This window comes from Hylobates moloch, unplaced genomic scaffold (genome assembly GCF_009828535.3).
Source record: "Hylobates moloch isolate HMO894 unplaced genomic scaffold, HMol_V3 SCAFFOLD_8, whole genome shotgun sequence".
NCBI lineage: Eukaryota > Metazoa > Chordata > Mammalia > Primates > Hylobatidae > Hylobates > Hylobates moloch.
In genome coordinates this window covers 90,342,381-90,366,616 of record NW_026652283.1, presented here as the reverse complement: position 1 = coordinate 90,366,616, position 24,236 = coordinate 90,342,381, and the positions used below count along the sequence as shown (strand labels likewise).

The 24,236-nt window shown below is 42.5% G+C and overlaps 1 protein-coding gene across 1 annotated transcript in view; it reads right to left on the bottom strand.

Annotated features, from left to right (window-relative positions):
• The window catches only part of SCN11A (sodium voltage-gated channel alpha subunit 11), a 195,818-nt gene that overhangs the window by 104,284 nt on the left and 67,298 nt on the right, over positions 1-24,236 (bottom strand). Inside the window, exon 3 of the mRNA XM_032159133.1 lies at positions 2,308-2,448. The gene's annotated coding sequence lies outside the window, so the exon portion shown is untranslated. The remainder of the gene's footprint in view (positions 1-2,307; positions 2,449-24,236) is intronic.

Sequence of the window (24,236 nt, the reverse complement as noted above, 5' to 3'; positions counted from 1 at the left end):
AAGTCGTTTAGCTGGGAGGAGGAAGGGAGGTGGCCTGGACAATAGGCAATGCAGTGTGAAAGCACTGAGGGTTGCACACAGACTCCTGGTTCTTATTTATGAATTTGCCTGTAGTTATAAAAGTCACATAGCCTCACTGTGCCCTCCAGCTCACTCTCCATCCTTCCCCACTCTGCTCAGTGATGCAAAGCTGACCCACATGTAGTCCCCCATGGGATCTCTCACACTCTGGCTTATGGCTGGGTTTGGTTGGTGAGAGGCATCCAGCAAGTGACCCAGAATATGATGGGAGAGTGAGGGCAGGGATTTCTCCTCCAGCTTTCCCCTGATGGTGGCCGTGGGCCACAGTGCCTGTGAAGTGCCTATCTACAGGGCTCGCACCTCCCTTCCCTTGCCTCTTCTGATGTGGGGTGTAATGGCACCTCACTTTCACCAACCTGAGAAATGCACCATCACCTGCTTCTGTTACGGTACTCTGCCCACACCTTTGTAAAAAGTCCCTTTAATAAAATATCCTCACAATGTCCAATTTGAACTTGCCATCTGTTTCCTGCTGGGGCCCTGGCTGATAGAGTCATTCACTAAATACAATTTAGAAATCAAGAAAAGGAAATTATTACCCACAAGCCATAGCCATCTAATACATGCAAGTTTTAACATTTTAATGTATCTCTTTGCAGTAGAGTTTTTGTCCATATATTTCACATGACTGCCATTGTCCTTTATAACAATTTTAAATGGTGACTTTTTCACTAAACCCTATAATAAGAACATTTTCATAAAGAAAGTTACCATTTCATAGTGTCTATGCTCTTCCAGGTGAAATTTGGAGTGTGTTAACTAACATACATTATCTCATTTAACCCTCAAAACCATTTTGTGAGATATATATTATTCTTGGGGATATCTGAAAGAAATGTTCATCTAGAATTAAGGTGGATTATTTACGGCCTTCTGTTTAAGGTCAGAGACTTTAACCTTATACCTTCCTTGCCTGGTATTTCTAGCTTTCTCTTTTGGCAAAGAGCAAACTGATGCCCTGATTCTCATACTTTATCCTAACCAGCAAGGGAAATCGCAAGACGTTTGCAACTGCTCACCTGGAACATTTCAGCATAGATCTGGTCCACACAATCTGGAATGCCAGAGGTCCACACTGAGGTTAATAAGAGTTATGAATTATGGGCTAAACAAAGGGGCAAATGCTTTAAATGGATTATCTTTCAGAATTTCCCCCAGAAATCTACAAGGTGGGCATGATTACATCATCCCCATTTTGCAGAAAACATTAGGTCTTACAGAAACGGAGAAAACTTGCTTATGATCACATAAAGTAAGTGCTGGAAAATCTCAAGCCGAAACAATTCCATTCCAGGCATTGTACTCTTAGCCACCAAGCAATTCCACCTACGTGCCTAGTTCTTCTTACTTAAAACTCAGATATCCCCAAGGAGATGGGAGAAAGGAGTCAAGAGGAGAAAGCCTCACAAGCTTCCAACTGGGCTGGTATGTGTCTATGGCAACCTCACTTTGTGTGACGTGGCCTCCCAGGACCTCGACCCACTGCCACCTCCTCATTCACATGTCAGTCCTACAGGCATTCCACTGGCCTCACCATGACACTCTCACCCACCACCCAAGTCAGACAGCTTAATGGTAGACAAGCCCTACAGAAAGCCTCCTCATTCATTTTAGGTGTGACCTGAACAAGTTCTTAACTTTAGTGACACATAATCCATATTTATTAACATAAGTTACAAAAAAAAGATATCTCTTTCCCTCTTCGTAGATCCCATAAGAAAATCAGAAAGCAAACGAACATGATCAGAGTTTAATGAAATTGATCTCAATTCAAAGTCAATCCCAAGATTAGTTTGCTAGCTCTTCAGTAAAGAAATCATGCATGTCAATTTCTGACTAAATAAATTGGCCATGGGGAATTCAGAAAATATTTGGAGGATTTTTACCATCGCCTCAGTTGGAGACAAGATTTGAGATGACCTTTTCTAGCAAGGTCCAATTGCTGACACAAAGTCCAGGGTTGCAAGCGCCTATTAAGCCAGCTGGCCATCTCCTGTCCCTGTGAGCCCATGACCTCTCAGTGCATTTGACAGCAGGGAGAACAACCTGATGGACTCCACCAGCTGAGCCATATATCTCGTACCCACTCTCTGCTTCTAATTTGATCAGGAAATAATCACAAAAGGCCTGTACTCTACCCTGATGAGAAAAACAAACCAAGTTCCGGGTGGCAGGTCCCAGACTTGAAAGAACAGAACAGGCCTACACCCGGCCCAGAGGACTTACCTGACTTCTTGGTAAGGTGGCTCCAGACAGCAATCCCAGCGACACTTCTTGAAGCTCTCCACAGAGGAAGCCTCTCAGCAGAGTTCGAGCTTCTGCTCCTGGCAGCTGCCTGGAGCCCTTCTGGGAGGAGCGGCTTGGAAGCTGGGTGGAGAGTGTGGAGGAAGGCAAATGGGAAGAGAGCCAAAGTGATTTTAAAGAATTGTGTAGGAAACCCTGTAACCGGAGAAGTGACTGAGAGGGTACTTACATTTATACTTTGGAAGCATCTGCCTTTAATCAGTGCTTAATCTAACTCTGCAGAAAGCATCATTAATAAAGAAACAGGTTGTTGTTTTTTTTTCTGTGGCCTGATCCAAGTGGGTGAGGGAATACAGAAAAATCTGTGTGAAAACCCAGGTTGTGCTTCCACATTCAGCTTAAGCTGCAGGCCTCCTAACCCAGCGTTCTGGGGTCTCACCCCCTACAGGACCCACTGAGGCCCACACAACATGGAATTGCTCACAGCGTGTCCATTCGGCATCTCCTCCTTTCTCTTCTCTTGTGCCATCAACCTTGGGGTTCAGACCTAGAAAAATACTGATAACATGCATGCTTATGTGGTGGCCATAGGGATGCCAAGAAGAACTTTAGGTCATCCAGGCAACTCCGCAGCAGACCTGTCACCAACCCAAAACTCCCCCAAGTAAGCTCTTAGTTTTTTGTTGTTGTTGTTTGTTTGTTTGTTTTTTATTCCTGGGGAAAATTTAACTCTCCCTGGAAAGTATCACACCATAAGCTATTGTCACCTTCAGGAGACTAGCTGACAGTCAGCTGAGATAAAGGGTACAGGGTGAGTGTTTACAAGGAAGTAGGTGCTTACGGGAGAGTGCAGGATGGGAAATAGGAAATTTTGGTCCCGCCACAAGAGACGCTGAATACTAGTTTCAGCTCCACCACTTCTCAGCTGCATGTTATTGGAAAAATCACTTAGTTTCCTGAGCCTTAGTTTTCTCCACGTTAAATATGATAATTCTTTCAAATCTTTTTACTGTTAAGAAAAAAATGTGATAATAGCTCTAAAAACACTCAGCAAACACTAAATTGAAGTATCTGTGGATTTTTAAGAGGAAAAATGCCTGGTTGCTTTTCTCCCCCTACTAAGCCAACACCCAGGTCCTCTGGAGAGGAATTGAAGCCACAGACGTGGGATCAGCCCCTGGCCTGGCATGGAGCATATGGCTTGGGTTTTTGAAGCAGGAAGCAAAAATTCTAAGCCCTTGTCTGGTTTCACAGTGACTCTCAGAATAAGAGAAGACCAAAGAATAAGAGAGGTACTTAATAAGCAGTTATTAAGAGGTACTTATTAATTAAGAGGTACTTAATAAGGAGTTAATAAGCAGTTTTTACATAAATGCAACGTGTGTGTTTGAAAAGGTAAGAGGACTCCGAATCCATTGTCTTAAAGAGCCCTGGCCTTTTGAAATGTAGACTCTTTAAAAATATTATTTTTCTGATAGGATTGTTTGGGGTTTTTTTGTTACTGATTTGTTTGAGTTCATTGTAGATTCTGGATATTAGTCCTTTGTCAAATGTATAGATGGTGAAGATTTTCTCCCACTCTGTGGGTTGTCTGTTTACTCTGCTGAAAAAGCTCTGTAGTTTAATTAGGTCCCAGCCATTTATCTTTGTTTTTATTGCATTTGCTTTTGGGTTTTTGGTCATGAAATTCTTGCCTAAGCCAATGTCTAGAAGGGATTTTCTAATGTTATCTCCTAGAATTTTTATAGTTTCAGGCCTTAGGTTTAAGTCTTTAATCCATCTTGAGTTGATTTTTGCATAAGGCAAGAGATGAGGATCGAGTTTCACTCTTCTACAAGTGGCTTGCCAATTATCCCAGCACCATTTGTTGAAAAGGGTGTCCTTTCCCCACTTTACGTTTTTGTTTGCTTTGTTGAAGATCAGTTGGCTGTAAGTATTTGGGTTTATTTCTGGGCTCTCTATTCTGTTCCATAGGTATATGTGCTTATTTTTATAGCAGTACCACACTGTTTTGGTGACTATGGCCCTATAGTATAATTTGAAATCAGGTATGTGAGGCCTCCAGATTTGTTCTTTTTTCTTAGTGTTGCTTTGGCTGTGTGGGCTCTTTTTTGGTTCCATATGAATTTTAGAATTGTTTTTTCTAATTCTGTGAAGAATGATGGTGATATTTTGATGGGGATTGTGTTGAATTTGTAGATTGCTTTTGGCAGTATGGTCATTTTCACAATATTGATTCTACCCATCCATGAGCATGGGATGTGTTTCCATTTGTTTGTGTCATCTATGATTTCTTTCAATTCCATCAAAAAGTGGGCTAAGGGCTGGATGTGGTGGCTCACACCTGTAATCCTAGCACTTTGGGAGGCTGAGGCTGATGGATCACCTGAGGTCAGGAGTTCGAGACCTTGGCCAACATGACAAAACCCTGTCTCTACAAAAAACACAAAAATTAGCTGGGCATGTTGGTGGGCGCCTATAATCCCAGCTACTCAGGAGGCTGAGGCAGGAGAATCACTTGAACGCAGTGAGCGGAGGTTGCAGTGAGCAGATATCATGCCACTTCACTCCAGCCTGGGCAAAAGAGTGAAACTCCATCTAAAAATAAAAAATAAAATAATAATAATAATAGTGGGCTAAGGACATGAATAGACAATTCTCAAAAGATATACAAATGGCCAACAAATATATGAAAAAATGCTCAACATCACTAATGATTAGAAAAATGCAAATCAAAACTACAATGTGATACCACCTTACTCCTGCAAGAATGGCCATAATTAAAAAATCAAAAAACAGTAGATGTTGGTGTGGATGCAGTGAACAGGGAACGCTTCTACACTGCTGGTGGGAATGTAAACTAGTACAGCCACTGTGGAAAACAGTGTGGAAATTCCTTAAAGAACTAAAAGTAGAACTACCATTTGATCTAGCAATTCCACTATTGTGTATCTACCCAGAGGAAAAGAAGTCTTTATTTGAAAAAAAAATATCTGCACATCCATGTTTGTAGCAGCACAATTCACAACTGCAAAATCATGGAACCAACCTAAATGCTCATCAATCAATAAGTGGACAAAGAAACTATATATATATGATGGAGATATATATATGATGTAGATGAGATATATATATGATGGAGATATATATATACACGTATTATATGTAATGGAATACTATGCAGACATAAAAAGGAATGAATTAACAGCATTTGCAGTGACCTGGATAAGATTGGAGGCTGTTATTCAAGTGCAGTAACTCAGGAATTGAAAACCAAAAATCGTATGTTCTCACTGATATGTGGGAGCTAAGCTATGAGGATGCAAAGGCCTAAGAATGATACAATGACTGTGGGGAGTCGGGGGGAAGAGTGGGAGAGAGGCGAGGGATTTAAAAACTACAAATAGGGTACAGTGTAGACTGCTCGGGTGATATGTGTACCAAAATCTCACAAATCACCACTTAAGAAATTACTCATGTAACCAAATACCACCTGTACCCCAATAACTTATGGAAAAATTTAAAAAAATTAAACAATTTTTTCTAAACAATTAAGTCACATTTAAGTCACATTCAGACTTCCTGAAGTTTCAAAGAATCTTTCTAGCTTCATCTTTAAGGTAAATGCAAATGATTCCAAATGTAAAGACTTAAGTGACAAAGAATAATACACACACAGGTCACTTGAGTGGAGTTTACATTCAGGACTTTTCTGTCCTGTGGGAAATTAAAACATGTGTCTGACAAATGGAGCAGAGCACCTGTGCTGGGTCCACATTGTAAGAGGATGTCAACATCAAACACTTTCAGGAGGCCCCACACATTTGCATCCTCGGAGCCACACAGCACATTGCCCTCCCTTGGTGATGGCAGGCAGCAAGACCCTGCCAGTCTCAGTTCTGCCGTCTGATGAGGAGTCTGGCTTCAGCATCAGTGGCCGGGTAAGGTGCATCAGCTTTAGCGGCAGCAACACCTCCCATCTGCTCATTTAGCAAAGATGACTTTGAGCCCCCTTTACTGCAGAACACCATGCTGTGTCCTGAAAACATTAAAATAAGACCTTAGCTCTTTAGGAGCATGCAGTCTGCTGCATGAGAAAGAACAGGTGTGCTGAGAAAGAACCATAAAAAAGCAAGAGAGCATCAAGGAGCTGCAAGTAAGTTACAGAGGCTTTCACAGCATGGGACAGGGAGCAACTTGTTCTGGGATGGCTTCTGAGAAGAGGTGAGATTTAAACTGAAGCATAGAGGATGACTAAGAACTCAACAGGTGGAGAAAGTGGGGATGGGCTTTCCATGAAAAGCAGGAGCAAGGGCACGCAGGCTTGGAGGTACGAGCATGTGTAGACAACCTCTAGTGGTTTCATGGAGATGTGGTATTGCCAACGGGAAGGGCATGGAAGAAGAGGAGGAAAAGTTGAAGGGATGCTTTGCATGGCCTTGAATATCTCTTGCATACCACCAAGGAGTTCACACCTAAACTTGTATTGATTCACACAGCAGGCATGACACTGGCACCGTCTCAAGCTCTCAATTACTTTAGGCATAACCACCAAGTCTTCTGTTTCCCTGATGAGGGCCATTGCTGACATCCATGCAAATAAGCAGATGTCAATGGGCAACGTTCAGTGTAGGATGAGTGCCGCGTAGAAGAGTGAATAGCCAAAGTGAACAGAGCATTGTGTGGGGAAACTGAGAGTAAGCAAACCAAAAGAACTGGCTGTGACTGATTCTGCAGAGACAGCTCTGAGGAAGCATAGAATCCGTGGCTAGGAAGCACTTCCTCCAGGGTTCTAATGGAGACTCCTAGTAGATCCTTACAGAAAGCATGCTCATTGAGAAGAGTTTCATGATCTTGTTCACTGCTGTGCCGTGATTAAAACAGTGCATGTCACTTAATAGGTGCTTAATAATTGTTTGTGAATAAATAACTGCTAACCTCCTCATAGTCCTTTCTGAGACCCAGCCCTGGCTCCTCAATCTTATATGTCTGGTCCTGGAAAGGAGGCCCTGTCAGGCCCCTGTAAGACAACGTTTGTAAGGTCTGGTTTCTTCATTCCCATCTTTTGTTTCCAGCCAGCTTTGCCCAGTGCAAGCCCTTCTCACCTCTCATCTTGACCATCATGAAGGCCTTCACAATCGACAGTCTGCTCCAGTTTCCTCCTGGTAAGCTGTCCCTGTCCTGACCACCCCTGTTCCAGCCACATCTTGCTCTTCTCTGTTCCCTGCCCTGACCAGGCCTTGTGGCCACTCTGAGTCTTGCTAAAGTTGCAGTGCTCTCCTCTTGCCTTTCTTCTCACTGTGTTTCCCAATCTCTGAATTTCTGCTGCTCCTGTGAAGACTTTCTTTTTCTTTTTTTTTTTTTTTTCACATGACAAGGTGTTTATTGGAGTCTTAAGAATTGCAATTTGGAAGACACAGATTCGACTAGAAGTCAACTTGTGTTCCAAAGAAAGGGAGGGGAATATGCGTTTTTAAAAGGAAGCCGAGGCCTGGGTATGGTGGTGCACACCTGCAATCCCAGCACTTTGGGAGGCTAAGGCAGGAGACTCATGGGAGCCCTGGAGGTGAAGGCTGCAGTGAGTTAGGATTGTGCCACTTTACACCACCTTAGGTGACAGGACAAGACCCTGTCCCTAAAAAATAATTTTTGAAAAAAAGAAGCTGAGGATGATTATGCAAGTTGTTTTGAAAAAATATATATCATTGGTAGAGGCAGCTGGCTTAGTACCTGAGATCATTGGTTGTTTCTGTTCAGAAGTTGCAGCACTGGTGAAATTCAGCTGCTTTCCAGAATGTTGCCATCAAGGCTGTTTGGCCCACCCCAAAAATTCGAGGCAAGATTCTGATGGTTTTTTTTGTTGTTGTTTGCAAGGTTGCAGGTCGTCAGTCCTCCCTAGAATGGCTTCCTGACTTCACTTTAGAGATCTGAACCAGAGGGACACCATTTTTTGTATCAGTTTCAAAGGAAATGTTAATAACAAAGGAAATTAACATTGTTGATGTCATAGTTTATTATTATCATTATAGATCATTCATTCATTACAAAACAAATAAATTACATAATTTGAGGTAGGAGTATTTTACAAAAGAAAGATGAAGCAAGGTAAGAGGAGAGAGTAGCAAGGATTGTACATTTTTATTGCTATACAATATTTTACCCATTTATGGGGTATATTTGATTTTGTTGCATGCATAGAATATGTAGCAACCAAGTCAGGGTATCTGGGCCGGTATCCATGATTGAATATTTATTATTTGTATGTGTTGGGAACATTTCAAATTCTCTCTTCTAGCTACTTTGAAATATAGAATACATTGTTGTTAACTATAGTCACCCTACTCTGCTATTGTACATTAGAACTTATGCTTTCTACCTAACTGTATGTTTGTACCCACTGACCAATCTCTCTTCCTACCACTGCCCTCCACATCCTTCCCAGCCTCTGGTATCTATTATTCTCCTTGGCTTCTGTGAAGCCTTTCTTGACCATGTTTGTGCAGTGCTGTGCATACTTTCATGTTTCAAAATTATTTTAGATATTGCCTTTGTGTTTTGGTTTGGGTTCCCCCAGAAGCATTAGACAAGCACTTCAGTGTGGGAGTTTATCTGAAAAGTGATCTCAGGAAACAGGAATGAGGGAGTGAGGAATGGAAAGCTGAGAAGGAGAAGCCAATAAAGGGTGTGCACTTGAGATGATTACTGATATGGCCAACTGTGGCTCAGCCTCTCTAGAGACTGTCTGAGGAACCACGTAGAATGTACTTGAATATTAGGAGGCTAAAACATTTATCCTCTGGCTTACATTCTCTATTGTCAGAGATGTCATGGTAACCAGCCTCCAAGGCAGCCCAGTGATCCATATCTCCTGATATTCACTTTCTTGTGTGGTCCTATCCCAGATTGAACAGGGCTGACATGTGTAAACAATAGAATATTGGAGAAGTGACAATGTGTAATTCCTGAGGCTCAGTCATAAAGGGCATTGCAAGTTTTGTCTTGCTGTCTTGGATTGCTCACTCTGGAGGAAGCTAGTGGCCATGCTGTGAGGACACTCAGTCAGCCCTACGGAGATTCCACATGGGGAGCATCTGAGACCTCTTGTCAATAGCCAGCACCAGCTTACCAGCCATATGAGTAAGTCATCTTGGAAGCAGACCCTCTAATCTCAGGGGTTCATTTCCCTCCCAACTCCAAATCCCTGGGCTATGCTTGTTTATGGGCTGAGAGAGCTCCCACGGCTTTGGAGAAAGCACTGAGACAGAAAAGCCAAGTGAAGCAAGGCAGACTCTTGAGGTGGGATGCTGTCAGTATGCAAGAGAACTGTCCAACCACAGCTTTAGCTGGAATCAGAGGTGGGCTGCTGGAATGTGGCAGGGAAGCCACAAGCACCTGCTAGACTGAGCAACTTCCTAAAAGATGATTCCTGCATATTCTTATTTCCCCTCCCCAGGGCTCACCAAAGGGCTATTCATACATGTCAGTATTCAGCAAAGGCATCAATGCCCAACTCATGAGAGCTCCTGCAACACAACAGTGAAAATTGCTCCATCCTCTGACTTCCACTATTCATTCCTTGTACCTATTCTAAGTATTTAGTTCACTCTGCTTCCAGTTCTAATATATAGTATTGAGGATTCTTTTGGAACAGAATGCTAACCCTAGCTAGTATAAGCATAAAAGGAAGCTTACTGGCAGAGAACGGGGCTGTCACACAGAATTCAAGGGGAGAGAAGCTTTTGACCCTCATGGAGTAGAACCGAAGAATGAAGACCTGTAGGAAATACAGGGAGGTCTGTGTCTCCTTGTCTCTTGCAGTCGTTGCTAGTCTACAGCCTCTTTGCTCTCCTTTCTCAGTGTTTACTGGTTTTCTCTGATCCTAGTACACCTGACAGAAAATGGTCACTCTCAACCACCATGTTTACATGCTGCTCTCTCTCATTCCCAGATACAAAATTCCTAGAGAAGAGACTGAGTGGCCCCACCTGGCTCAGGGGCCTGACTCTGAACCTCAACAGAGGCCAGAGAGATGGAGGTCAGGCAGCTGCCCCTGCCAACCTGGTGGACCAGGGAGAAGCAATCCCTAAAGAAACCCCCAATGGGGGTAGCAACATTATAGCAATGTTTTAAAGATTAAATGAGGCAGTATGCCAAAACTTCCCTTCATACATTCTCAAATGTTATACTAAGGTCCAACTCTATTGTTATTTGGGAACCAGTATAGTGTAGAGGGAAAACACACATGCCTCCCCCCAACACACGCGTGTACACACACAGGCACACACACACGTGCTTACACATGTGCACACACATACATATATGCAAACACATGCTCACAAGCACACACATACACACACACACACGCACACACATATACACGACAGAATCAAAGACCTGGCCTGAAGCCTACCTTGTTCTGCCACCTAATAGCTGTATGATCTCCTTTTGAACTGTCTGAGCCTCAGTTTCTTCATCTAGAAAATGGCACTGATAACATCTACTACATAAAGTTTTCATGTATTTAAATGATCAGGAGTTAACACTTTATAAACTGTAAAGTACATGTGAAAATAAATGCATATGGTTGTGGTAATAGTATTTATATATGTGGTCTCCCACTAGCTACCATGTCCCTACCCCACACACAGATACAAATACATACACACTCCAATTCTTTATGCCCATCACAGCCCCTACCTACCACATTTGAGCCCCAAGTAGTAGCTGCAGTGGCTTGCTGACTTATTTGTTCAGGAGGGTTCAGGGAAGAGGTGGTTGGAGGGAGGAAGGGAAGGAACAAGGCAGGCAGGCAGGCAGGCAGGCAGGCATGCTGCCAGACTGAGGCTAGGATAGGTGGCCAAGTCTACATGGAGGCCCAGCGAAGGGACTGGCTGGAAGTCAAAAAGGATATAATTAACTTAAGAATCACCATAAACTTGTTGCCACTCTTAATAGGCTTCAAATATTTTCTCAATTTACCCTGGCTTCCTTCTTCTTGGTTTATCCTTACTGGGGAGGAAGGAGGAGAAAAATCTTAAAGGGGCAGCACCACCAAGCACATAAGAGGGAGGAACAGGTCTAAGCTTTGAACAAAATCTCAGCAGCCCGCTGTGACATCGGCTGCCTGCACAGCCCCTCCTTAGGGAACACAGGGAGTGAGGGAGTTGAGTTGTAGTGACAGGAAGAAACACACATGCCTGACCTGGCTGTGAAGCTGCCATCCCTGGCCCTGTGGTCTAGGGGCTGCAGTTTAGTGTCCTTTGAAGAGTCAAGTGAGGATTGCCTTGTGATGCTCCCTGTGTTTGGTCATTTCAGCTTGTTTTATTTTTTCCTGACTAGGCAGAAAGTGCATGTTGGTATTTCTGGAACAAATTTAAAAGCTTCTGGAAACGAATTCACAATGTGTATAAGAAAAGAGACATTGTCTGATAACCGAAGTTCAAGTTCAGAAGCACCATGATTGGATATCACAGGATCAGCTCCTCACTCCACCTTAAGTTAACTGCTTAATGCCAAAGTCTAGTCTTAAGAAGGCTCAGTTCTCTCTCTAAAATTGAGAACACAACCCCCACCCAGTCTACCTCCCACATAAGGTGGCCCAATCAAAGCCTCCAGGCTTGCCTGCCCCAGTGGCCATCTTTTGAATGCTCCCTTTAATCTGCAGCGCAGATGTTAGCTGCCTGTTTCTCTGCTGTCACCTGTATCCACTCCTGCTGCCCCTGGCTTCTGGTCCCCCAACGAGCCTGCTCTCAGGAAAGCACTAGTGAGCATCGTAGATCTCACCGGTGTTTCTGTAGGGAAGAGAGCGGAGGAGGGTTATACTGCACAGCCCATAGCAACAGGGGAGATCTCTCTTGGCCTTCCCTAACCCTACTGGACCCTTGATTGTATCTATTCACCTCAATTTCCTGCCATCTTTCGTCTCAGGAATGAAACAGATTTCAATACTGTTTCCAGTCTTAAAGATGCCACCCCCTGTAATTTTTTGTATGCGTGCCCTTGGGGTCTTACTTTCCATCTCAAGCAATTTACCTGAGTATTTCTTTGAAACAAATGATATGCCCTCTCCAAAATAAATTTTAGTAAAGAAATATGTCACCAGCTCATTAGATTGCTATAATTTGGAATTAAAGGTAACTTTCTCTTTTAGGTTGCTGTCAATTTTATATTTAATCTTAGAAATTAAAAATAGATACTGGAAATCTTAGTTAATTTTTTGGTTGAGGCCTGGCCTCTCAGACACTATTCAAGAGGCCTTGAGGTGAGTGTGTGTGCCTGCTCATAGATGTCTAGAGAGTCAGACCCTCAGGGTCCCTGCTTAGCTCACTCTCCTGGATCATCTGTGACCCATGCTCTGGGCAGTCCAGATTGTTAGCCTCTAGGCTCCTTGGACACCAGCAAGACCCCTTCCCTATAACACCCAGCATGATGTTGCCTTCTGAGAAGAGGTCAGCACCATGGGCCGTGAGCACACCCTGACCATGAGGGCTTCATTGTGCCCCCAGAGCTTTAGGACTTTGCTCAAAAGGAGGGGCATGTGTGGATGCTCTTTCAGCCCCTCTGAAAGCCCAGACTACCTGATCTCCCAATCCCTAGACCCATCTTCCTCCATCAGGGAGCTTAACAGGCTTTGAAGTAGAGGCAGAGCTGCTACCAGAGCCCCAGTGGAGGGTCCAGGGTCTCACAGCCTCAGCAACTCAAAGCTATAGATCCTGCTGCCGTGGCTCAAATCCAGAGACATAAGTGTCTGATGTGTGTCCCTGAGAGCTCAGCTGTGCATTCACACTCACCCATACACTTACACACACACATTTTTTCTTTTCTTGTTTTTTTTTGAGAGACAGGGTCTCTCTCTGCCGCCCAGGTTGGAGCTCAGTGGCGTAATCATAGCTCCCCGCAGCCTTGATCTCCTGGGCTCACACACACATACATGGAGCTCAGCAGAAGAGACACATGAAAGAAACAGACTCTAAAACCTAAAACGTCACTGAGGACACCACCTAATTCCTTCTGGACGGTTGGACTCCCTTTACCCTAGAGGTAAGGAAAGAGAGGCTCACAGGCCAGGTGATCCCAAAGCGGAGACAAAAGAGCAAGCAGGCAGGTAAAGGGCCTTACTAACTGGGCACTGGCCTGGCTAAGGCTCACCTCTCTGTCCTCTTCTCACCTGCCCTCATGCCAGAGGCTTATTCCCACAGCCATATCTGTGCTCCTGCTGGACCCCTGTATGAGCTGCCCTCTTCTTTACTTCCTTTCCAAATCCACACCAACATTCAGAACTGGTTCAAGTCCTCTTCTTCCAGGGAGCTTTTCTCACAGCAAGATCTGACCTCTCTTGGCCACCAGTAGCCCAGCCAATGACACTGACGAATACTATGTGCCCCTTCCTCCCCTCCTTGTTTCTTGGTGAATGAGCCTCATCTTCTGGGGGGTCTGAAAGCTGGTTCAGGGCAAAGACTATCATACTCTCTGTATGTCTCAACACCCAGCCTGGAGTTCATGCTCATAAAGTAATATTCAATTCCTTATTAACTGGGACAAAAGATGTTGGATGGGAGAAGGCTCAGCTGCTTCCAGAAAGACACTTGGGCTTCAAAGCTTAAGGAAGGCAGGAGGCAGGAGGAAGGAGGGAGGCAGAGAGGGAGGGAGAGGGAAGAAGCACTCACTAAAAGCTTATGGAATACACAGAAGAGCTGAGCATCAGAACAAAGACTCATTTAAGAGGGCAAAGGAAACACTAGATGGCTGTTAATGGTGAACTGAATATGATAAATTATTTCTTAAATTACTTGGTTTCACTCCTTGTTGTTATGTACAGTTAATTGGAGGGAACAAAATCCTGCTGCAGGGAAGAGCTCAGAGCTGTGCCTGCCTGGATGGGGGAGTGATGGGGGAGCCTCAGAAGCCCCCTTACAGTCTCAGATTTTTCATTTCTCCAGGACCATGTAGCCACAGTGAAGGGCTGACAAACCACCATTCACTCTCCAGCTTCCTGCGGTGACCCAGGTCCTTTTACCTATGCTCCGGTCCCCTAGCAGGCTTGGGTCATTGGCAGCCCAGGTAGGCCAAGGGAGAGAGAATCGAGATGAGCTGAGTGGCCAGAAGTCACCCAAAGGATTCCCCAGACTCTGAACACCAACCAGGCCCCAGCTGTCTCTCACCTGAAAGAAAGCTAGATGGCCTCAACAGCAGATTTAATCTCAGTTCAAAGACTTGGATTGTGACTCTTTTTTCCCTTATGTATCATATACATGTACACACACACACATACTTATATATGTACACACACACACACACACTGAGACACACTGAGGTACACTGAGTTTTTACCAAATTATAAATCACTTAGTGGAGAAAGGGGTCAAAGGAGACATACAGAAATGAGTAAGACAGTTTCTGCCTTCACTTACTTGGGAAGACAGATACAAGTATATTGAATTTATTATGGGCTGCATAGAAAAAAAAAGTCTTTCTAATACTTAATTTAACATAAAGAATCTGTTAGAGTTTGGAATTTTATTAATAATCCTGTGGCCAAAGGGAGAAGAGGCAGGCAAAGTGAGCCTGACAACATTGTCAGCAAAGAAAAGAAATTTAGGAACATGTAGAGCTGTGTGACGGACCAGGATTTCACACACAATGTTTACATGAAAATTAATCAATGAGGCTTGGAGAGTTTTAGTTACATTATATAGGAGACAATGTTAAAATGTTGAAGTCCACATGTCTACAAGATAGTTTAATAACCACTATCAAAAGGCATTTTTATAATTATGGAAGTAGAAAAAAGAAAAGTTATAAGATGTAGCACAGGTGTAAGTTTGAAGACCATGTCACTTTTTCTAAACAATATTTAAATTTACATTTAATCTTATGTTTAGAAACTATTTTCAACCTTCAGTTTTATCACAAGAAAATGTTTTTAATTGCTATATTTGTTTGAATACACTTTTGAATAAATAAATGTTATCTCAGGAGAAAAAGCTTTTTCACAAGTCTGTTAATTAGAGGCTCACCGTCTCTTCTTGCAGTCAGAAGTCAACAGTAACACCATATAAATGGTGTTGAGATACACACACACACACACACACACACACACACATATATACATAATTATATATAGCAAAATCAAAATGCTAACAAAGAAAGGAATATGAGATAATGGTTTTTATATTAAAAAACTGTGGTGCTTAAAGAAGAGCCTAGAATGACAGTTCTATCAGTATGGATAGTTAGATACCTTGAATAATTCTTGCTAGTAAAACAACTAAAATATTGGATAAAATATTAAAAGTTTAAAAATTAGAATATTTAAAAAGCTCTTATGATTTAAGGACTCTAAAATAAATAGAAAACAGAAACCTCTGGATGGAAGAGAGTGTTGGAAGCAGCTTTGACCTGAAGGATCTGTGCCCCACCCTGAAGATCTTAGGCTTCCACTTGGATGACTGCACAGGGTTGAGGCAGGACAGAAAGCCTGGGGACCATCTAAAGTGGAATATTTTAAAGGAGTTCATTGTGTAAAGCTGGAGCGTCAAAGGGCTCCACCTACAGTGTAAGGTGAACAAGAAATAAAATCTCTCTTTAGAAGGAGGCTGGCAGATGCCAACATGAATTCTTTCTGAAGGAGTTCTACTGTGTCCCAGACCTCAAGCAATTCCTACAAATAAGATTTTAGTAAAAATATCACCTTACAATCAAAATCACAAAACATACAAGGAAATAAGTCACCATGAGTGAGAGCCAAAGTAATAGACAACACAAAGGCTTAGCAACTGGAATTAACAGATAGAAAATGTAAAAACTAATAGAAAAGCTGAAAAACATGAGGGTACAAGAGATCATAAAGAATAATCTTAGAAAATTTCAAAATTAAAGAAACAGAATTTCTAGAAATAAAAATAATTAGCAACTGGGATTTAGAAATGTAATGCGCAAGTTAAACAGATTAGACATATATGAAGAGAAAGTTAGTAAACTAAAAGGTAAATATAACAAAATTAAACCGAAATATGGCACAGGAATACAAAATGATGCAAAATAAGTAAGAAGGGTTGGGACATGGAGAATGAATTAAGAAGGCCTAATTCAAGGCTGGGCACAGTGGCTCACGCCAGTAATCCCAGCACTTTGGGAGGCCGAGGTGGGTGTATCACGAGGTCAGGAGATCAAGACCATCCTGGTTAAACACAGTGAAACCCCATCTCTACTAAAAATACAAAAAATTAGCCGGGCGTGGTGGCAGGCACCTGTGGTCCCAGCTACTCGGGAGGCTGAGGCAGGAGAATGGCGTGAACCCGGGAGGCAGAGGTTGCAGTGAGCCAAGATCGCGCCACTGGACTCCAGCCTGGGGAACAGAGCTAGACTCCGTCTCAAAAGAAAAGAAGGCCTAATTCAAGTCTAATTGAATTTCTAAAAGAAAATAATAGAAAAAAATAAGAAAAACAGTATTGGAAGTGTATTATAACAATGGAGAAATTTCCAGAATTATTAGGAAATGCCAATCTTCGAACCTAAAAAGCTCAATAAATCCAAAGTGAAATAATTTTTAAATCAATAACTACATGCAAAATAGTGAAATTTTGAAACATCAAAGGCAACTAGATTCTGAAAGCTGCCATAGAGAAAATATAGATTGTGTACTAATAAATGGCAATTTAATTCCTGGCTGACACCTCAATATCAATAAAAGAATACAGAAATCAGTAGAGTAAAATGTTCAATATATTGAGAGAGGGAAAAACCCAAAACTGTCAACTTCAACTTGTATGCTGATAAAAACTCTCAAAAAACAACAGTAAAACACAGACAAGTTCAGACAAAAACTAAGAAAAGTTTATCATTAAAATATCCTCACTGAAGAAAATCCTAAAAAATATACTTCAAGGGCCGGGCGCGGTGGCTCACGCTTGTAATCCCAGCACTTTGGGAGGCCGAGGCGGGCGGATCACGAGGTCAGGAGATCGAGACCACGGTGAAACCCCGTCGCTACTAAAAATACAAAAAATATTAGCCGGGCGTGGTGGCGGGCGCCTGTAGTCCCAGCTACTTGGAGAGGCTGAGGCAGGAGAATGGTGTGAACCCGGGAGGCGGAGCTTGCAGTGAGCCGAGGTTGCGCCACTGCACTCCAGCCTGGGCGACAGAGCGAGACTCCGTCTCAAAAAAAAAAAAAAAAAAAAAATATACTTCAAGCAGAAGAAAAATTCTTCCAAATGCTAAGTCTGAGACACATGAAGGGATGGTGAGTAAAAACGTAGGTGGATATGAATAGGAGGATACAGCTAAGCAAACTCTGTCTCTGAAGTTAATAATAACACTAACAATAGTAATAATGTCTAATAGAATAATAGAATAATGTCTAATTCGAGGGGTGAGAAGGTAAGCTGCAAATAAAATATGGGATAACAAAAGCATCTAAGTTGAGAGAGGCTAACAAGAATTAAAGCATTCTCAGATCCTCGTACTGGTCTAATTCAGCAGGATTAATATTTGGATTGGTTTTGGTTTAGTGCAGGCATGTTAAAACAACTTGCTCAACAAATTGTTCAACTTCTTTAGCAAGTTGAGCAAGTTGTTCAAGTGGACATAGAGTGGATAACTTTTTCCAAACAAGTCAAGAAAGAAATTATAGTAAGAAAAGGAAAAGAAGTCAAGAATGAAGATTGTTAAACATTATGTAAAGTGACATAATACAGTCACAAAAAGATAGACATTATATGATTACACTTATATGAGATGCCTACCAATTCATAAAGACAGAAAGTAAAATGGTAGTAGCCAGGGGCCGGGAGGAGGGGAGAAAGAGGAGTCATTTAATGGATATAGAGTTTCAATTAGGGAAGATGAAAAAGCTCCGGAGATTGATCTCACAATCACGTGAATGTACTTAACACTATATTGAATGGTACACTTTAAAATGGTAGGATGGTAAATTTTATGTTAGGTGTATTTACCACAATATTTTAAAAGGAAAAAAGAGTGGAAATTGTTTAGAATTTTTTTAACCATAAAATGCAGTATAAAGAGAAAACACATAATAAGCGTACGATAGTATAAATATATTTTAATATATCAGTAATCACTTTAAAGTTCAATATACTTAACTCTCCAGTGTCAAACAGTGTTTTCATATTGGATTTAAAATAACAGTCCAGTTACATGCTTGTTATGAGACACAATTAAAATATAAGAAGACAGAAATATTGAAAGTCAAAGAACAGAAATATACATACTGTCATAAACCAAGTTTCCATACTTATGAGGACTGTTTCTTAGTTTTTACACACTCAAAACATCTACTTACACCTCCCGCAAGACACTTTTAAATGCAGCAGACTTAAGACCTGGGGAGGTGATGGCAGAAATTGCATTACAGAAATACAAACAATTTCAAATCAAATACAGTTAGAACATTCATAATCTAAAACATTGGAAGTCAGAAATGCTCCAAAATCTGAAACATTTTGAGCACTGATATGACATTCCAAGGAAATGCTCACTGAAACATTTCAGGTTTCATATTTTCAGATTAGGAATGCTCAACTGGTCTGCAAATATTCCAGAATCTTTAAAAATCTGAAATCCAAGGTACTTCTTGTCCCAGGTATTTTGGATAAGGGATACTCAACCTGTATTGCACATTTGATCTTAGCAGTTCTTTGGTCACCCCACTCCAAAGCTCCAGGCATCATATAATCTCATTGGCTTCTCCCTTAACCCTTCCCCTCTCTCTCCCACACTTGCACCCAGTATCTCTAATTCTTCTTGCTCATCATGCCCAGCAATTCAGCTTTCTCCAGTCCGCCTACCCAAACCCAGTCAATATTCAAATCCATGTAGACGCTCTGAATATTGACAGACATTTTACTTAATAAGAGCCTTTCTTTTCAGAAGGTAGTGATTTATTATTATATGTAGAATTAGAAGCAATCAGGAGAATATTTTAATATCAAATACTGCACAGAGTGTGACTCATTCCAGAGCAGTAGTTTCTAACCAGCAGTGAGCATCCAACTTCTCAAAAGCCTCTCTGCAAATCTTCTTAATCAGACCACCTACCATGGATTTGGATCCACAAGCATCTCTGTTAAGCAAAAGAGAAAATAAAAAGAAATTACTGTTGCTGAGTAGGTTGTGATCACTCAGAAAGAAGAAAGAGTGGGTTTCCACTCCACTCTTGACTTCCTAGTCCAGCCCTCCTAATTTGTCTGAAATGTTGGCATGGTTTCTTCTCTAGCCAGTTGGCCTGCTGTTCCTCCTCCCATTCCACTGGCCCTGTACACGCCACATCTGAGACCAGGGCTGCTCAGAAGACTTGGAGGGCTCCCCATTAGCGCTGGATAAGAATTACATCACCTGAACGAGTCACTTTACCCCTCTGTGCCTCAGTTCCTTCATTTGTAAATTGTAGATGGTAATAATTTGTAGGCAGTCATGAGGTTGATATGGGAATGAAGAGTCAATATTTGAAAACCCTTTAGAACATTGCTTGATACATCATAAGTGCTCAACAAATGCGAGCCATTACCACTGTTAGTGTTGTTTGTGTTTTCTCTTGTTTTGATCACACCTCTTTGCTCTGCAAGTAAAGCTGCAGAATATGGCCCTAGCTTCACCTGCCTTTCCAGACTCATTTCCCACTGAGACCCAAATTGGAACATCTCCATCACCCAACAAAATGCCTTGGAGCTTCCCCTTCTGCGCTTAGCTCACTCTGTAACTTCTACTTGGAATACGTGTTTTTTTTCTCTCTACATATTGATTAATCAGCAGATAAGCCATTCTTTCAAAGGCATAACTCAAGTCTACCTCCTCCATGGAGTTTTCTCTTCTTGCCACCATCCCATATTAAATCTGCATCACCTCTCACCAGGAATATTTGAATAGTCAGACCATCTTCAGCCTCTCTCCACCAATATTACTATTCTCAATGCTTTCAGAAAATCATTTTCCTTTTAGAAGAACATACATTCACTGATTGCCTATGATGTGCCAAGCACTGTTGGAACCTTCTGCAATATTTTATTACTCACTGCAACTACCCACATACAACAGGTATTACTATCCCCATTTTACAGACAAGAAAACTGATGCTCAATGCCAAGATCACAGAGCTGGTGGTGGAGAGGCCAGGATCCACAACCACATCTGCCTCCTCCAGAACCCACATTCCTTCCACCACAGTCATCTCTGCTCCAGGTTTGCCATTTTTGCCACTTCTACCGACCACCTGTATAACTATTAACTTACTATTTTTATTTATATCAAGTCCATTTTTATTCTTAGATATATTCTTTTTAAAATCTGTATGTCACTCCTGTTCATTAAAAATGAATAACACTTTTCCTCGGCATGGTAGCTCATATCTGTAATCCCAGCACTTTGGGAGGCCCAGGTGGGTGGATCATTTGACATGAGGAGTTCAAGACCAGCCTGGCCAACATGGTGAAACTCCGTTTCTACTAAAAATACAAAAATTAGCTGGACATGGTGGCACACGCCTGTAATCCCAGCTACTCGGGAGGCTGAGGCAGGAGAATTGCTTGAGCCTGGGAGGCAGAGGTTGTGGTGAACTGAGATTGCGCCACTGCACTCCAGTCAGGATGACAGAGTAAGACCCAGTCTCAAAAAAAAATTAATAACTCTTTTCATAAACAGAAAGTAATATAAAGTGAAATGAAGATAATTTGCTGTTATTAAATTTAAACATGATAAGGAAGGATAAAGAAAAGCTCCCTAATGTGGTTTGTGGACCCAGCGTGCTTTGGCCCTGTCCCCTCCAGCCTTGGCCCCTCCGCTCTCCTCCTGGCCCTTCCACAGCAGCCTTCTTTCTGTCCTTGCCATGTCACTGCCACAGGGTATTTGCACATGCCATTCCTTGACCTAAAACCCTCTTCCCCATCATGTTTACTTACCTCCTTCCAGCCTTTCAAAGGTCAGCCTTGGGGAAACCTTTAAAGACCTTCTAATTGGGCCAAATCCTCTCTACCTCAGGCCTCAGGGAGCCGTGGGTCTCTCCTTCCTAGCACTTTTCCCAGGGACAGTTTTGCATTTGTTTGTGAAATTGATTAGCCTCTGTTATGTAAATTCACCAGGGCTATGACTATTACTGGTTTTGCTCACCACTGAATTTCCAGAATTTAGCATGGTGCCTGATACACTGTAGGCATTTAATAGTATTTGCTGAACGAAGGAAAGAGTGAATGAGTGACTGAATGGTTACCAGGTTTTTGAAATCTAAGTAGTAAAGTGCAATTCCTTGCAGACGTAACTTTTTTCTTCCCTACTCAACACCTGTGTTTCTGACTTGATTATGTGGTGTGAGATACTGTAAGCGTTCCCCGGTGAGGTCACCACTGCTTCCTTTGACCAAGGAGGCACAGCTGGGTCACAGGTTTTGAGGTTGTGAGAGTGCTCACAGGTTTTGAGAGTCAGTGCTTTCTGAATCTTCTGAGTCCTCCAGATACTGCCATCTCCATGGTCCATCCTTGGCAGATCTGTGTCATCCCATTCACACAAGACTGTGACAGATACGCAGGGGCTTCCATATGGAAAAATAAAGATATGACTAACAAGGTTTAAAACAGCCTTCCATGATTCTTTTAGACTTCACATTTCATAAAACACCAAAAAAATTTGATCATTTCTCTGCCAAGTCTGCATAGTGTTTCTCCAAAATCTCTCTATCTCCACTGCCAATCTCTAAGTCACGCTCTTGTCCCTGGCATCTCGACCATTCTAACAGACCCCTCCAGCCTTTGTCTTCTCTAATGGATTCTCTAACAGGCACAGTCCTAAATTCATATATGGGCAGGTTGCCTCTTAGCTGAGAAACTGGGAAGTCTCCCAACTCCCAATTCCCCACAGATCACATCAAGGCTTCCCCAGCAAACATTTAAAACCCCCCTTAGTGCAGACCCCACCCTGCCCGTTCAGCTTCTCTGCTCAACAGAAGAGAAAGCCGCTTGCTGTTCTGTGGTCACCCTGAGATTCAACCCTGGCCTGCAGCTCACCTATGGCCCACATCACACCCACACCAGCACCAGGCCCAGGGCACCAGGCAGAAGGAGAACCTGAGCGACTCAGTGTTAGTCCCCACAGCTGAGGAAGCTCTCAGAGGTGCAGACAACCCTTGCTGCTGGGTGCTCGTAAATGCTGGAGGAGTCATCAACTTAGGCACAACTCACAGTGGGTGTGAATGAAAATATCTCTTTCTGCTTTCTTTGAGAAAAAAAAAAAAAATACCAACTCACATTGAAAGAATAGAATCATTTACATTACATGGATCCTGGGAAAACCATGGAAAACTGCACTCAGGGAAAAGAATGGCAGAAACAAGGGGAATCACCTCCAGAGGCAAATTGGTTTCTAAAACCATCTCTCCAGGAAGGGAAGTTAATGGGGAAGCAATCCAACAAAAGACCCGGAACAACTGCAGGCAACTGTGATTCAGTGATGTCCGTCATGGAGCCGCAGCTGCAATACGCTCTTACTGTGGAGTCCAAGCAAGTCACAGAACCTCTCTGAGTCTGTGATACAGAGATGGTAAACTAAACATCATCGGAAAAGTGAGAGGATAAGGAAAGACATGTGAAGAGGTGTTATAAACTGTAGCCTGGTTTCAAGTGTATATGAGCTCAAGAGAGACCTCTGGGGGCTTTTTGGGTTTTCTGGAGGTGGTTGCTTCTGGCAGAGAGGGGATTACAGATAAATCAGGTCAGATCCAGAATTTTATCCCCACCTTTGATGATTCAGAAACATTTCATTTATTTAAGAAAATAGTCCTGACTGCTATCCAGGGCAGCTTTTCCCCAACATCACGCTACCAAGGAAACCAAATTAATAACCAGAGATTTACTCGCTGGGAGTGGAAGCTGAGCCAAAGGAGACCGGATAGTCAGAGACACACTTTTTTTTAAACCACAACTTACACAGAGCCTGAAATTTCTGATGCAGTGGAGAAATGGTCTATCAAAACCAGGGTGAGATACCCTAGAACACCAGACACAGTATCTCACTCTGTTTGTCAGTAGCAGAACAAACTCTGTAATTGGTTTTCTTCAATTTCAGGAGAAATCCTTTGTCTGCCCTTTATGTAGATGTCTACCCTTCTGTCTGCATTTTCCACTAGTATGACACAGTTTCCAAGGCTACAGTTTATGCTGTGGCTCTTGGTTTTCTTCCTTATCTTCCTAATTCAGAAAAACCCTAACCTGATCAACCACATGTTTAACAAGCCTTCTCTGAGTTGAGATTTCCATGTATTACAGAAATTCTTATTATCCAGGAATGTCACTTCCTGACCTGTTGGACAAATTCAAAGAGTGCCTTCTTTGGTACTTTAATTACATTTCCAAGTAATTCAGAAAAACAGACCTGGAAAATGGCTTGAAGTTGGCTCCAATGTGAATAGAGCACTGTGAGGAGAGAAGGCCTGAAAAAGCAGCAACATTGAGCACCAAGGTGGCCAGTGCCTCCAGGGCCCATCTTCCTGGTACCTTTAGGGATCAGTGTTCCTGGGTTGTGTGTGTGTGTGTGTGTGTGTGTGTGTGTGTGTGTGTGTGTGTGTATTCCTCATCCACGGTTTCAGGAAAGAGCAGCAGACATCTGATTTATGGCAAATTTTTTGGAGAAAGTGCCATAGTAGCCATCCCAAGGCCAAGCATGAATCTAGCACCAGGGCAATCCACAGGGAGAATTCCAGTTCAAAAAACCTAAGGGACAGCCTGGCACAGTGGCTCACTCCTGTGTGATCCCAGCACTTTGGGAGGCTGAGGCAGGCAGATCACCTGAGGTCAGGAGTTTGAGACCAGCCTGGCCAACATAGCAAAATCCTGTCTATTAAAAATACAAAAACTGGCCGGGCACGGTGGCAGGCACCTGTAGTCCCAGCTACTCAGGAGGCTGAGGCA